Consider the following 17,477-nt stretch of genomic DNA (forward strand, 5'->3'; position numbering starts at 1 on the left):
CTCTCCCCATTGGTGAGTTGCCAGGAAGAGTGGAGACACACACAACTGCAGGAGAGACTTGTAAGTAATAAAAAAAAAATATGCAAGACATTCTCTCCACCTCCCTCTCTTCTCTCCTCCATATCTCCCTCCACAAGTTATTTCCAGGCTTCTCTTCCCTCACAGGCCTTCCCCCATGTTCCCTCCACCTTTCCCTTAATCCTGTGACATATGCTTTGTAGTTAAAGTAGTGCTTTCATTAGATAGTCTGACATGGCAGCCACACATTTTCCCCTCCACCTCCCTCCTTTCCCTTCTCCATATCTCCCTCCACAAGTTACCTCCAGGCCTCTCCTCCCTCACAGACCTCCCTCCATGTTCCCTCCACCTTTCCTCCAATCCTGACACACACATGCACAAACTCACAACTGAAGCAGGGCAACCTTCTCCTCCCGGCCACTGAGATACTCCACAAAGTTTTGCTGGAATGCGTCATGTCTTGCTCTGAAGGCTGCCACAATGTCCTCCAAGCTGGCCACCACTGCTGCCCAGCCTGCAGTAGTGGTAGTAGTAGTAGTAGTAGTAGTAGTAGTAGTAGTAGTAGTAGTAGTAGTAGTAGTAGTGGAGGGAGGAGTGCAGACTACAGCAAATTAAACAAAACAGTCAACGAAATGAGAAATGAGGAAAGAAAGAGGAAGAGAAGAAGAGAGACAAATTCTTAACAATTATCTCCTCTTCCTCTTTGTTCCCTCTTCTCTTCTTCATCTTTCCCTCTTTCTTCCTCTCTACCTTTCTTCTCCACCTTTCCTCTCCTTCTTCCTCTTTCCCCGTCACATTCAGAACCCCTGTGACCCTCAGAAAACCCTTGTGACCTCCATTTTGACAGTCACAACATTCACATATGAAAAACTTAACTAACTTAACCTGACCTTGCTGCTGCAGGTGCTGGTCATGAACAAGTTGGCAACACATTCTGGCTACCTCACTGACGTGCTCGTAAAACTGGTGTGCTAACTGTGTCCGTGCCACCACAGTATTGTAGGTGGCTGGCATGTTGAGGCACCCCTGCACCTGTGCCTGCAACAGTAGTACTAGTAGTAGTAGATTAAGAGGGGATCTGATGGAGGTATTCAAGTGTACTAAGGGAAGTAGCAAGGCTGACCTAGTAGTAGTAGTAGTAGTAGTAGTAGTAGTAGTAACACACACACACACACACACACACACACACACACACACACACACACACACACACACACACACACACACACACTAACCACCATCACCTCCCAATCAATAGGCACACAGCAACACTACAAACACAACAAACAACATCAAACACTAACACAACTCACAAAACATTTACAAAACATTACAAATAAACAACAAAAACAAAACAAAAATCAATACAAAAACACAAACAAGCAAATATCAAGCATGAAAAGTACAACAAGACTGAGAGAGGAGGCAGTAGACACCTGCCGAAACGATAATTACTCCCAGTGAGGTCTAAAGCACTGTTCAGGGGGTGCTGTGAACTTATCATTAAACCCAGCTGTGACCTCACTGAACGTTTCCCTTTGTGTCTCACAACACAAGGGGGCAGTCACAGCCTGCCCTCTAAAGACGACTCTCTTCCTCCACACAAAACTACAAGCACCTAATAACACACACACCCTTCACTCAAAAATTTTAAAATCATCATGGCAACTCCTACACCAGCCTCGGAGTCCCCATCAGGGGAGGGGACCATAAATGTCCCCAGGTCGGACTGCCTTTCTGTCGACGACCCTGAGTGTCTTGACACCCCCTTCAACTTTTTCTTCATTAACTTCTGCAACATTGGCAGTCTAAGATCTAATTTTCAATCTGTAGAACACCACCTCTCCTCTCCTAAACCTCATCTTCTTTTCCTCACTGAAACTCAGGTGTCTGAGGAAACTGACAGTAGCCCCTTTTCTGTTCCCTCCTACTTTCTCTATCCTCATTTTAGATCCAAAGCTGGATGCTGCGTTTATGTGCGCAATGACTTAACCTGCTCTCGTGTCCACACTCTTGAATCTTCCGAGTTTTCCACCATCTGGCTACGACTACAGAGTCATTCTCATACTAAATTTATCTGTGCTGTATACCCCTCACCTAACTCCTCTGACTATAAGAAATTCTTTGACTACTTAACTTCCAAAGTGGAGCACATTCTGATCCTCATCCCTTTTGCAGAGATCTCCATTCTTGGAGACTTCAATGTTCACCACCAGCTTTGGCTTTCATCTCCCTTCACAGACCATCCTGGTGAACTAGCCTACAACTTTGCTATCCTCCATGACCTAGAGCAATTGGTGCAACACCCTACTCGTATTCCTGACTGTCTTGGAGATAAGCCCAACATTCTTGACCTTTTCCTGACCTCTAATCCTTCTGCTTATGCTGTCACCCTTTCTTCTCCATTGGGCTCCTCCGATCACAATCTCATATCTTTATCTTGTCCTATCACTCCAATCCCTCCTCAGGATCCCCCCAAGCGAAGGTGCCTCTGGCGTTTTGCCTCTGCTAGTTGGGGGGACCTGAGGAGGTATTTTGCTGATTTTCCTTGGAATGACTACTGCTTCCGTGTAAGAGACCCGTCTTTGTGTGCTGAGCACATAACAGAGGTGATAGTGTCTGGCATGGAGGCGTACATTCCTCACTCTTTTTCTCGTCCTAAACCTTCTAAACCTTGGTTCAACACAGCTTGTTCTCGTGCTATACATGATAGAGAGGTGGCCCACAAAAGGTACTTAAGCCTTCCATCACCAGAATCTCATGCACTTTATATTTCTGCCCGGAACCATGCCAAGTCTGTTCTCCAACTTGCCAAAAAACATTCATTAACAGAAAATGTCAAAACCTTTCAAGATCTAACTCCCCTCGTGATTTCTGGCATCTAGCCAAAAATATCTCCAATAACTTTGCTTCTTCTTCTTTCCCTCCTCTATTTCAACCAGATGACACCACTGCTATCACATCTATTTCTAAAGCTGAACTCTTTGCTCAAACCTTTGCTAAAAACTCTACCTTGGACGATTCCGGGCTTGTTCCTCCCTCTCCTCCACCCTCTGACTACTCCATGCCACCTATTAAAATTCTTCGCAATGATGTTTTCCATGCCCTCGCTGGCCTAAACCCTCGGAAGGCTTATGGACCTGATGGGGTCCCTCCTATTGTTTTCCGAAACTGTGCCTCCGTGCTTGCACCTTGCCTAGTCAAACTCTTTCAGCTCTGTCTGTCAACATCTACCTTTCCTTCTTGCTGGAAGTTTGCCTACATTCAACCTGTTCCTAAAAAGGGTGACCGTTCTAATCCCTCAAACTACCGTCCTATTGCTTTAATTTCCTGCCTATCTAAAGTTTTTAATCTATCCTCAACAGGAAGATTCTTAAACATCTATCACTTCACAACCTTCTATCTGATCGCCAGTATGGGTTCCGTCAAGGCCGCTCTACTGGTGATCTTCTGGCTTTCCTTACTGAGTCTTGGTCATCCTCTTTTAGAGATTTTGGTGAAACTTTTGCTGTTGCCTTGGACATATCAAAAGCTTTTGATAGAGTCTGGCACAAAGCTTTCATTTCCAAACTACCCTCCTACGGTTTCTATCCTTCTCTCTGTAACTTCATCTCAAGTTTCCTTTCTGACCGTTCTATTGCTGCTGTGGTAGACGGTCACTGTTCTTCTCCTAAATCTATTAACAGTGGTGTTCCTCAGGGTTCTGTCCTGTCACCCACTCTCTTCTTATTATTCATTAATGATCTTCTAAACCAAACTTCTTGACCTATCCACTCCTACGCTGATGATACCACCCTGCACTTTTCCACGTCTTTTCATAGACGTCCAACCCTTCAGGAAGTAAACATATCACGCAGGGAAGCCACAGTACGCCTGACTTCTGATCTTTCTAAAATTTCTGATTGGGGCAGAGCAAACTTGGTATTGTTCAATGCTTCAAAAACTCTATTCCTCCATCTATCAACTCGACACAACCTTCCAGACAACTATCCCCTCTTCTTCAATGACACTCAACTGTCCCCCTCTTCTACACTGAACATCCTCGGTCTGTCCTTTACTTATAATCTGAACTGGAAACTTCACATCTCATCTCTAGCTAAAATAGCTTCTATGAAGTTAGGTGTTCTGAGACGTCTCTGCCAGTTTTTCTCACCCCCCAGCTGCTAACTCTGTACAAGGGCCTTATCCGTCCATGTATGGAGTATGCTTCACATGTCTGGAGGGGTTCCACTCATACTGCTCTTCTAGACAGGGTGGAATCAAAAGCTTTTCGTCTCATCAACTCTCCTCTAACTGACTGTCTTCAGCCTCTCTCTCAACGCCGCAATGTTGCATATCTAGCTGTCTTCTACCGCTATGTTCATGCTAACTGCTCTTCTGATCTTGCTAACTGCATGCCTCCCCTCCTTCCGCGGCCTCGCTGCACAAGACTTTCGTCTTTCTCTCACCCCTATTCTGTCCACCTCTCTAACGCAAGAGTTAACCAGTATTCTCAATCATTCATCCCTTTCTCTGGTAAACTCTGGAACTCCCTGCCTGCTTCTGTATTTCCACCTTCCTATGACTTGAATTCCTTCAAGAGGGAGGTTTCAAGACACTTATCCACCAATTTTTGACCACTGCTTTGACCCTTTTATGGGACTGCCATTTCAGTGGGTATTTTTTTTTATTAGATTTTTGTTGCCCTTGGCCAGTGTCCTTCCTACATGAAAAAAAAAAAAAAAAAAACAGTGACGTGTGTGACAATGAGCCTGGCAGAGTTGACAAGCTGAAGAGGTGAGGCATCCCAGACACTGCCCCTCCCTCACACACTGCTCAGCCTGCATTGGCCCACACAGGCATACCCAGTCAGTCAGTCAGTGTCCTGGCACAGGCCGCCTCTCCCTCGCCAGCTCCAGCCAGCGTGCCTTGCCTCACCAGCCGGGGGACACACATACTTGTCACTGGTGAGTTTGTTGTGCACCACAGTCAGGCAGGGTGTGTCTGCTGGTGCACCCTCACTCTGCCAGCCCCTCTGCCATCCCTCTCACTGACCAGGAGTCTCTCCCACACCCAGCACCGCCCATGCCAGGACCCACAGAACCGTCACCCACGCCCCTCCCATCCATCCACACCTCACGGAAAAACTAGTCTTGTTTGGTCTCAGCAGCGGCACACACACACACACACACACACACACACACATTAGATTAGACTTACCTTTAGGATTAATGTTAAGTTTTTCCCCACCCCCTATGTACATTTTCAGTTTGTTAACTGCCTAAATAATAAACCGTTTATTATTATTATTATTATTATTATTATTATTATTATTATTATTATTATTATTATTACACAACAGGATATACAACACCAGTTTGGAAGAAACCTAAGCTAACCAAACTTAACCAAATCAAACCAAGCCTAACCTAAGGTAAGCTATATGGCAATACTGACCTGTGTGTTTTGGGGCACCTTGACAGCATTGTGCATTGCGCCCTTCAGTACCTCAACACTGCACAAAATAAAGAAACCAACTATTATCATTATTATTATTATTATTATTATTATTATTATCATCATTATTACCACAGAGACAGAGATAATGGCATTTGTGTGTGTTTTGATGTGTTTTATATTGCACTTTTATCAACAGTAGACAAAGTCTCTCTCTCTCTCTCTTTCTCTCTCTCTCTGTTGTTATAATCCACAAGTCAAATTAAGGAGTTTTATATTTTCTCAATTTAAAATCTATTCATTTCAAGTTATTCTTAAAAAATAATAATAATTAAATAATAAGCTACTTAATACATCTTTATATTGTAACCAAAGCCTTTATTATTAATATTATTTATTATCATTATTATTATTATTACTACTATTATTATTATTATTATTATTATTATTTCTATTATTAGTGTGATAGTTGCCTCAGATGCTTCAGCTAACTATAGGCTTGCTCAAGTACCTATGTAAGCCTATGTATATTGACAGCTCACAAAATATGCAGACCTGTGTATATTGACAGGTCACAAACACACACACTGATATCATTCAAATCACATAAATACTATACCAATAAATACATCTCTCTCTCTCTCTCTCTCTCTCTCTGCCTACCTCTCTAGTGCCAGGTTCATGTCAGAGGTCATCATGGTGCCAATGTCAACGAGGAAAACGTAAATCGTGTTGGCTTGGTTGAGATCAGGTCAGGTCACCCACCAAGCCAGCTGTCCAATCACAATCAATGAAGCTCTGGGCCAAAGGGAGGGCTGATGGTGATCTCTTGTCGACCAATAAGGTGACTCGGTTTTTGCTTGGCTGAGGAGAGAGAAAGAGAGAGGTTAGGTTAGGTTATGGTCAGGTCAAGTTAGGTTATGTTAGGTTTTGTTTGGTTTGGTTAGGTTAAGTTTGGGTGAGTTAGGCTAAGTTAGGTATGGGTAGGTTAGATATGGTTAGGTTAGGTTAGGTTAGGTTAGGTTAGACTGCTTTAGATTTGGTTGCATTATATTTGTTTGGGTCAGGTTAGGTTAGGCCAGGCTGGGTCAGGCTAGGTCAACGCATTGCCTGTGGTACAAATGCACCAAAAACACCTTGTCATTTTCTTATACCATCACTTTAGTTATCCTGGTAAATCTGCATTTCACATTTCACGCAGGGAAGCCACAGAACACCTGATTTCTGATCTTTCTAAAATTTCTGATGGGGCAGAGCAAACTTGGTATTGTTCAATGCCTGAAAAACTCAATTCCTCCATCTATCAACTTGACACAACCTTCCAGACAACTATCCCTTCTTCTTCAATGACACTCAACTGTCCCCCTCTTCTACACTGAACATCCTTGGTCTGTCCTTTACTTATAATCTGAATTGGAAACTTCACATCTCATCTCTAGCTAAAACAGCTTCTATGATGTTAGGCGTTCTGAGATGTCTCCACCAGTTTTTCTCACCCCCCCCCCACCCAGCTGCTAACTCTGTACAGGGGCATTATGTGTCCATGTATGGAGTATGCTTCACATGTCTGGTGGGGTTCAATTCATACCACTCTTCTAGACAGGGTGGAATCAAAAGGTTTTCTTCTCATCAACTCCTCTCCTCTAACTGATTGTCTTCAGCCTCTCTCTAATCACTGCAATGTTGCATATCTAGCTGTCTTCTACCGCTATTTTCATGCTAACTGCTATTCTGATCTTGCTAACTGCATGCCTTCCCTCCTCCTGTGGCCTCGCTGCATCAGACTTTCATCTTTCTCTCACTCCTATTCTGTCCACCTCTCTAATACAAGAGTTAACCAGTATTCTCAATCATTCATCCCTTTCTCTGGTAAACTCTGGAACTCCCTACCAGCTTCTGTATTTTCACCTTCCTATGACTTGAATTCCTTCAAGAGGGAGGTTTCAAGACACTTAGCCTTCAATTTTTGACTACTGCTTTGGACACTTTTCTGGGACTGGCATCTCAGTGGGCTTTTTTTTTTTTTATTGGATTTTTGTTGCCCTTGGCCAGTGTCCCTCCTACATTAAAAAAAAAATAAAATAAAATAAAAAAATAAAAACTGCCATCCTCTTTAGCTCTTGCACCAGTACAACTTCTGTTTCATTTTTCTCACACAAAGACAAAGCCTCTTTGAACACGTTCCCACTCATATTCATTTTCCGATATTCATCCGCGTTTCTATTTCTTTCAGTAATCATCCCATTTGACACGTCTATTCCACCCTGGTATTACATTGGACTTGTTCTTCTCAATAACCTGCTGTGCATAATGACTAGAAGAGTACAAAACATTACCACCAATTATCACATCAACCTCCTCAATTTGTGCAAGGTGGTCAGCTTTCTGGCAACCAGCACTACACCATCTAGGTGCCTCGCAGGGCATAATGCCTCGTGTATTACCAATAATATCTTCAAATACATAAAAAAAATCACCGAGTTTTTTTTTTTTTTCATTTTTTCATTCACTTATCTCCATTTTCAATTTTGATAGTGCTACAATCATTGTTAGAGACACCCAAGTGAACGTTTCCCACCATTGGTAAATGATCGGATCCGACAAGCTGATACAGAACTTTAACATGTTTGACACAGACATCCTTTGAGCTTCCTCCTACAATATGGTCTAACCACTTACAGCAGTAGTTACTGTAAGGTATAAAATCAAAGTGTTACCATCCATCACGTTAAAACAAACAATTTCTCTCACAAAAGGTCACCAAGTTGTTCCAGGCTCTGCTCATAAAAGGATCTGCATCAAAACCACCTAAAATAAAAATGAAATTAAAATCATGATTGATTAAAACACTTGAAATGTTCTAAGGCAAACCACCTGTGAAGATATTCTTCAAGTGTCTTCCTTTCCCATGTTACACTCCTCATATATACATTTATTACATGAATGTTCAAATAACCCACTGGTAATTGCAAAGCAATATAATCTTTCTCAACCAGAAACACCTTTACCTTAAACGTCAAATCTTTCTTCCATATACAGGCCAGTCCACCTTCACACCTCCCTACATTGGATACAAGAGCTTTTCCAGAGTAGGCAGCTTGCACACTTACACCCTCACATTTCTCACTGACAAAATCTGTCACCAAGTCTGTCCTCTAAAGCAAAAGTCTTGTAGAAAAAAAAAAAATAAATAAATAAAATAAAATAAAAACTCATACTGAAAACCAGTTAAAGTGCGAATGACATCAATATTCTTCCTAAAAGAACAACAATTATATGTACAAACTTTTACATCCATATCAAAAAATTATATATATATATATATATATATATATATATATATATATATATATATATATATATATATATATATATATATATATATATATATATATATATATATATATATATATATATATAAGAAACGTTAATGAGTAAAAGAATTACATTTTCTTTGAGTTTCTGTTAAAATATTTCTGTATTATGACATCCTCCGGCCATAATTGAGACTTAAAAAGTTTCATTGTATGAGTTAGATGTTGTAATGGTAATCAGTGAAGAGACCAATTCAGCGGTGTTGGGATCCCTTTACTGATTCAACCTGTTAACATCCAAACAGTCAATTTTCCCACCAAAATTTAAGATGAAACGTCCAAGCCATGAAATCACACCACAGTAACAAAATACAGAATGCATCATTCAATAACCAAACCAGGAAATCACATCACAGTAACAAAATACAGAATATGTCAGTCAATAACTAAGTGTTTGAATCAACCATAAACTTCAGGTGAACTCAATACATGAAAATAGGTGCACGAAAAGTCAAATTCACAACATTGCCGCACCGTCTCTTGACACATCACACGAATAACATCAGTCAGTCAGCACAGGTCCCACATTGAAAAACACATGGAGACAGGGCACCACCCACTTCACCACACTGCTGAAATGTATATTATAGTCCTAATAACTACATACATGCACCGTCTCACCACAGATGACGCAAAATTCTCCACCGGGACCCCGCCATGTTTCATTTATCTCACCCTCTCATCGCTGGAATAATCACTAATACCAACACAAATTAACCCTGCTACTGACCCAAACCTGAATATCGTTGCATAAAGAGTCAAAAGAGATATTTAACACAAAGTACAGATCCTGGACACAACTCTGACATATCTGCACGCTGCCTAAGCTGGGCTCCTCTGAGACCCGGAAACAACAACACTACGTCGTCAGTCTCTGCCTCTGTCCTGCTAAAGCAACACAACCATACAATCCTATTAAACATTAAACATAAACATGTACGAACATTTATGCACTGAATCCATAAATTTCCCTGCATGATACATTTTATGTAATTCAATAGTCCAACATAATTACCAAGATAGACAGAGTTGTAACTTAAACACCACAATACAACCCGTAAATAAACATCGCGCAGGTGGATCACTTATTCAGTAATACTTACATATTACATTTTTTTTTTTTTTTTTTTTTTTATGTAGGAAGGATACTGGCCAAGGGCAACAAAAATCAAATAAAAAAAAATGCCCACTGGAATGCCAGTCCCTAAAAGGGTCAAAGCAGTTCTCAAAAATTGGTGGATAAGTGTCTTGAAACCTCCCTCTTGAAGGAATTCAAGTCATAGGAAGGTGGAAATACAGAAGCAGGCAAGGAGTTCCAGAGTTTACCAGAGAAAGGGATGAATGATTGAGAATACTGGTTAACTCTTGCGTTAGAGAGGTGGACAGAATAGGAGTGAGAGAAAGAAGAAAGTCTTGTGCAGCGAGGCCGCGGAAGGAGGGGAGGCATGCAGTTAGCAAGATCAGAAGAGCAGTTAGCATGAAAATAGCGGTAGAAGACAGCTAGAGATGCAACATTGCGGCGGTGAGAAAGAGGCTGAAGACAGTCAGTTAGAGGAGAGGAGTTGATGAGACGAAAAGCTTTTGATTCCACCCTGTCTAGAACAGCAGTATGAGTGGAACCCCCCTAGACATGTGAAGCATACTCCATACATGGACGGATAAGGCCCTTGTACAGAGTTAGCAGCTGGGGGGGTGAGAAAAACTGGCGGAGACGTCTCAGAACACCTAACTTCATAGAAGCTGTTTTAGCTAGAGATGAGATGTGAAGTTTCCAGTTCAGATTATAAGTAAAGGACAGACCGAGGATGTTCAGTGTAGAAGAGGGGGACAGTTGAGTGTCATTGAAGAAGAGGGGATAGTTGTCTGGAAGATTGTGTCGAGTTGATAGATGGAGGAATATTACATACAACACAGACCTTACATAGAAATAAATTTCTAATATATTGTGATTTTTACTATAATCACAATACATATATGCACTACATTTTTTTCATACTTGGAGACCAGCCGAGGCCACAAAAACCGGAAAATGGCCGTTAATGTTCTGCTGTCATAGAAATAACGCTAACACTGAAATTCAAGTTTAGTAACGATTTCTTAATGCAAAGTCTTAGGTGAAAAAAAAAAAAAAGAAACAGGTTCCATAGTTACCTATTAAAAGATATGAATAAGTGAGGTTACTGGTTAACTCCTGCATTCGTAAGACACATATCTATAAACATTACTAACCGTGAAATTCAATAACGTTTTAATGCAGCAAATATTTATATTATTATAGGAAATTTATCACGAGAATGAATTAAGAGCCAACTTTCAATTCATCAGCGTCATTGTACAAAGTGCAAAACACCTAAAGCGAAATTCACCAAATCTGTTATTCTTTTCGGTCTCTCCAGGTTATTAATGAATTTTTGTCTTGTGGAAATAATTTATATTGGAGATCTGTCTCTTGTCCCAGGCTTTCTGTCTACATTATCGTGACCTTTGACATTATCATTATTCTCATCGTCGCTGTTATCAGTTGTTTGTGGTCTTTATCCCTCTGACTTGTGTGGTTTCGTCTCAGGCTTAATTAAGTGACCAGCTGCCTAAAGCCCTAGGTAAGTTTAGAGTATAACTTTCAAAGAAACCACTGTGACTACAAAACGCGCAATCGAATATTTCAAGGATTTAAGTGCCAATAGCTACAATTTAGCTTACAAGTCTTACTCAAATTACCATATTACCATTACCTGTTATCCAATGGCTTATATCGTGACGTCAGTAATCTTCATTATTATCGCTATTCTCGTTGTAATCATTCTCATATGCACTTGATCTGCACCCTGTGCAAAACAAGTCACGTCACCAATTGTGGAGGGATGTCACCACCAAGTAAACAAATCTATCAGAATGGTTGCTGTTCTCGTTACCATCGCTACCGTCACATGACATCCGTACAGAGGCGGTGTTCACTTCCTTCCTAATGAAACACGAGGCCAAACAGCAGAGGTCACTGGCTGATCTGTCATCCCTGTCAGCCCTCCCGGTGACCCGCGCTGACCTTTCTCAATCCATGGTACATCCCCACGCTAAATGTGGTTGTTATAGTTCAAGTAATGTGGGCGTGTGCGCACACACACACACACACACACACACACACACACACACACACACACACACACACACACACACACACATAGATGTGAAAAAATGCGCATAAAATTTTCTGAACTCATTTCAAACTTTCATTTTCTGGCAAAGCCAAGCCAGTCAGGGACAAACTTTTCTAATAAACTTAGTCTTCCGGGGCAGGTTGGGCTGGGACCTCACCAGACTCCTAAAGCAGCACTTCGCTGCCAATTTAAAAAAGGCGGAGTGGGAACAATAGCAGAAATATATGTTCTTTGAATTACGCAACAACGATTATTCAGAGGTGAGTGACCGAACGCTTCCATAACATAGCAAGTCATCACAAGACAGGCGGGTATGTGAGACTGTCTCGTGGATTATTCAGAGGTGAGTGACCGAACGCTTCCATAACATAGCAAGTCATCACAAGACAGGCGGGTATGTGAGACTGTCTCGTGGATTTTTTTGATAGCATCAGAAAACGTCGTGTAATATTAAGGTGTAACTTCAGGAGTACATTTGCACACTAAACTAGCTTACATTTAGGGAATGTGCTACATTCAAGTCAGACTACACACACACACACACACACACACACACAGTTGGTAGCGCAGTGATTCACGCCTGATTCATACTCGGGAGGACTCAGGTTCGAATTCTGGGTAAGGTCAGAAGTCTTTGGGTGGACTTCTTTGCAGTGTAGCCACTGCTCACCTGGCAGTGATTAGGTACCTGGTGTAAATCGGAATTAGTGACCCGCAGCTAGGTAGGATAAACAAACTCTGAATAGAAAAAATACACACGGGGTGACCTGACTATCCCGTGTCTAGTCTACCAGGTTGACCGGCGCCATCTGGCACCCAAAGTATTAACTTGTAACATACTTCCTTAAAGTTAAATGTGTATGTATATTACTGTATAAGTACGCAATATGTGGATGTTCAGCTATAAGGCTGCAAGATTAATAAACCGAATATTATTATTATCTATTATAATTATCATTATTATTCATAATTATTACTATTATTACACACACACACTTCCGAACTCATGCCATGTTTCTCCCTATTTAAAGACCATAAGAACATAAGGAAAGCTGCAAGAAGCTAGTAGACCTATACGTGACACCCTCTGCAAGACAACAAGAAAAAAAACAAAAACATACCATCTATAGCCAGTTTGTAGCCACTTATTCTTATCAACTATACAATGGATTTGAAATACTTACTCTCAATGCTGACGATACGAAATTTCTGTGTCAAAAGTCCTTCACAGGCACCAGCGCGCCCTGCATCACTCCACCTCACCCAACACCCCAGCAAAGACTGGCCAGGGTCACCACTCACCACTGCCACACACCATTTCTCATCCTCGCTGGTCTGTTGCTCGTACATACCACCAATATATTATTTTCTTCGATCAACAACTTAAATTTCTTTGATTTAGGAGCATCTTCTTGTAGCTATCTCATCATATGATTACTTAGTGCAGCGCAAGGTGGCTTTAGTACCAGGTGGATATCACATAAACCATCTTTATTTAGTTGGTGAAGCTTATCGTGATGGCAAACCTTACTGAATGCGCACATGCCTCGTCAGACTTAGTAATCGAGTTTAGTCACTGCTATCCGTTTTCAATATAAACACATCCAGGCTTATAAACAACTGGTGCCCATAGTCTACTGTTGCAGAACAGAGAATATCATAGTCAGGTCCTAATTTCTAGTCCATCTTGATCAACCAGGAGAGAAGGGAGGAAGGGATGAGGGTGGGTGGTCATTTCAGGGTTAACAAAGCGTCAGTAGCTCCAACTAGCTCGTTGTGCGGTCTCCAATCCTCAAAAATATTCGCTTCATATCTTGTTTCCTTCGCACAACTTTTCATTATTTTAAGGCAAGAATTCAAATATGTTGAAACTAGTGGTGTATCTGCAAATTATACACAGGCATCTGTAAAACAAGGGTGAAATTATCATTATCATACGTTACTGTAACGAGACAGATCTGAAGCACTTAACATAAAAGGAAACGATTCTTGTGTGTGTGTGTGTGTGTGTGTGTGTGTGTGAGAGAGAGAGAGAGAGAGAGAGAGGATTATCCACCCTCGTTGCATGTTAGCAATGAAATACTCATTTGTAACATGTCATATATACTTCATATTTGTCAAGATATTGTAACATTGTAAACAGTAAAGGTTTAGCAGAAAATGAATTGATCCGATATTAAAATTGTGGTATGAATTTAACTGACTCTTACAATATTCCCTCCACTCTCCAAACACTCCAATTAGAGGCGATGGAAGGGCGATCAGTGTTGGTGGCAAGTGTGATGCCGGGGAGCAAGTATATCCTTAATTAACACGGTCGGAATATCACACGCACGAAAGAAGATTTTTATCAAAAGTTTTAATTTGTTCTGTTATTTCCAAAAGATCTCCAGTTTCAGTTTTCTCTTTTATTTCGGAAATCAATCTGCACATTATAAGTTTCAAATGTGAGCCACAAAATTAATTTTCCCGTCGTGCACTGAATAAGATGGAGGCAAATATTGCGATGCCGCGACACACAACCCTTTCAATTTTACCTTTTTGACAGCCGAATGTGTCGCTTTTTTTTTTTTTTCTTTGCATTTGCTGGTCTTCTTCAAACACACATATAAAATAGTAACAACATCAACAACAACAATAACACTGTTACTGTTACTGCACACTTTTCTATCCACAATATAATGAAAAAAAAAAAAAAACATTGGAAGGGCAGCATTTCGATTACAACGTGAAGGAAACTCCATCAGCCGCCACAGCACCTCACGCATAAGTAACCCTTGCCGTGAAAACCAGCGGGCCATAACACAATTAGCTCACTGATGACTCTCACTAGACAATGACAAATGATCTGAGAGTATTAACAGTTCTCTTCATTTAATTAATTGATGAGAATGATCCAGACAGCTGCCTAGATCTTCGACCAAGTGCACACTGTCCTAACGTTATTCTTTACTCGCCTAAGAATCAGCGTCTCATTTTTTACTTATACTCGTGTATTCCTTATTATTATATTCTGGCTAGGAAAAATGTACAATGTAGGAAATAAAGCACAGAGTTATCTTTTTGGGTCTTTTTTTTTATCTTTTTTATGTAGGAGGGGCACCGGCCAAGGGTGACACATCTGCAATAAATATAAAAGGCCCACCAAGGTGCCGGTCCCCGAACAGAGTCGAAAGCGGTAGTCAAAAATTACAGGATAAGTGTCTTGAAGCCTCCCTCTTGAAAGAGTTCAAGTCATAGGAAGGTGGAAATACAGAAGTAGGCAGGGAGTTCCTGAGTTTACCAGAGAAAGGGATGAATGATTGAAATAGTGGTTAATTCTTGTATCAGAGAGGTGGACAGAATAGTGGTGAGAGAAAGAAGAAAGTCTTGTGCAGTGAGGCCGCGGGAAGAAGGGAAGCATGCAGTTAGCAAGATCAGAAGAGCAGTTGGCATGAAAATAGCGGTAGAAGACAGCTAGAGATGCAACATTGCGGCGACGAGAGAGAAGCTGAAGACAGTCAGTTAGAGGAATTGCTAAGATGAAAAGCTTTTGATTCCATCCTGTCTAAAATAGTGGTACGAGAGGAAGCCCCCCACCCAACAATATATGTAAAGCATATTTCATACATGAACGGATAAGGCCTCTGTACAGAGTTAGCAGCTGGGGAGGTGAGAAGAACTGGCGGGGATATCTCAGAACACCTAACTTCATAGAAGCTCTTTTACCTAGAGATGAGATGTGAAGTTTCCAGTTCAGATTATAAGTAAAGGACAGACTGAGGATGTTCAGTGTAGAAGAGGGAGACAGTTGAGTGTCATTGAAGAAGAGGGGATAGTTGTCTGGAAGGTTGTGTCGAGTTGATAGATGGAGGAATTGAGTTTTTGAGGCATTGAACAATACTAAGTTTGCTCTGCCCCAATCAGAAATATTAGAGATATCAGAAGTCAGGCGTTCTGTGGCTTCCCTGCGAGAATCATTTACTTCTTGAAGTAGTAGTAGTAGTAGTAGTAGTAGTAGTAGTAGTAGTAGTAGTAGTAGCAGTAGTAGTAGTAGTAGTAGCAGAAGCAGAAGCAGCAGCAGCAGCAGCAGCAGCAACAGCAGCAGCAGCAGCAGCAGCATTAGTAATAGTAGTAGTAGAAGTACTACTACTACTACTACTAATACTACTACTACTACTAGTAGCAGTAGTAGTAGTAGCATTAGTAGTAGTAGTAGTAGTAGTAGTAGTAGTAGTAGTAGTAGTAGTAGTAGTAGTAGTAGTAGTTGTTGTTGTTGTTGTTGTTGTTGTTGTTGTTGTTGTTGTTGTTGTTGTTGTTGTTGTTGTTGTTGTAGGTAGTAGTAGCAGTAGTGGTAGTAGTAGTAGTAGTAGTAGTAGTAGTAGTAGTAGTTGTTGTTGTAGTAGTAGTAGTAGTAGTAGTAGTAGTAGTAGTAGTAGTAGTAGTAGTCTATCAACTATGAGTAAAGCAATATATAAATAAAACAAAGGCATCTCTTTCCTAAATACATACTTAATCATGTAATGATGTCCAAACGCACCTGAGCCCAGATTGCCTACACACCCACTTAAAGAAAGGAAGAAAAGGACAAATATAGATAAGAATCCATAATACCGATAGGAGAGCACAAGTGTAGCTCAGGTCTTGTATACGACAACTAGGTAAATACACACACACACACACACACACACACACACACACACACACACACACACACACACACACACACACACATCCCACTGATAAAAAAGAATTTCAAAGGATGTAGGAAAACGAGATAAAAATCAAAGTATTTCCATTCTGAATATCTATGAATGTTGCTTTAGTGTTCTCTCTTACGTAGGATTTTATAGTGAACTGTAAGCTGCGTTACATTTCTTTTTTAACATGATACCGTTCGCGCTTATTTTTACAGTACAATTAAGGGAGAAAAGTATATGATAGTTGTACAGCAGCAGGAACAGCAGCAGTAGTAGTCGTAGTCGTAGTAGTAGTAGTAGTAGTAGTAGTAGTAGTAGTAGTAGTAGTAGTAGTAGTAGTAGTAGTAGTAGTAGCAGTAGTAGTAGTAGTACATAAGAACATATGAACATAAAGAATAAGGGAAGCTGCAAGAAGCCAACAAGCCAGCACGTAACAGTCACCCTATGAAACATACATACAGTATCTACTTATTTTCGTGTATGATCACTATCCATACATTCCTATAATTTTCTGAAGCTTAGTACCAACAGTTTGATTAATGAGCCCATTCCACTCATCTACCACTCTATTTCAGAACTATTTCCTTCCTCTCGTTTTCTTAAACCTAACTTATTTTCAAGTTTGAATCCGTTATTTCTTGTTCGTAGTAGTAGTAGTAGTAGTAGTAGTAGTAGTAGTAGTAGTCATAGTAGTAGTAGTAGCTACGGTAATAACACTCATGAAAATTATAACTACTAATATGAATAATAATGACATTAAACACTCACGTGTAATGTGCTGCACTGAAATTTTTATCCAAGTGCAGCTTTGTATG

The 17,477-nt window shown here is 40.7% G+C and overlaps 1 protein-coding gene across 2 annotated transcripts in view; it reads right to left on the reverse strand.

Annotated features, from left to right (window-relative positions):
- Positions 1 to 13,395, reverse strand: part of LOC135100390 (uncharacterized) — an 18,485-nt gene extending 5,090 nt beyond the window's left edge. For both annotated transcript variants that reach the window (XM_064003224.1, XM_064003223.1), the window contains exons 1-5: positions 13,168 to 13,395; positions 6,118 to 6,318; positions 5,455 to 5,512; positions 909 to 1,056; positions 406 to 532 (exon numbers count right to left, since the gene is read on the reverse strand). The gene's annotated coding sequence lies outside the window, so the exon portion shown is untranslated. The remainder of the gene's footprint in view (positions 1 to 405; positions 533 to 908; positions 1,057 to 5,454; positions 5,513 to 6,117; positions 6,319 to 13,167) is intronic.
- Between the last annotated feature and the right edge of the window lie 4,082 nt (positions 13,396 to 17,477).

This window comes from Scylla paramamosain, chromosome 5, assembly GCF_035594125.1.
Source record: "Scylla paramamosain isolate STU-SP2022 chromosome 5, ASM3559412v1, whole genome shotgun sequence".
In the NCBI taxonomy this organism is placed as follows: Eukaryota; Metazoa; Arthropoda; class Malacostraca; order Decapoda; family Portunidae; genus Scylla; species Scylla paramamosain.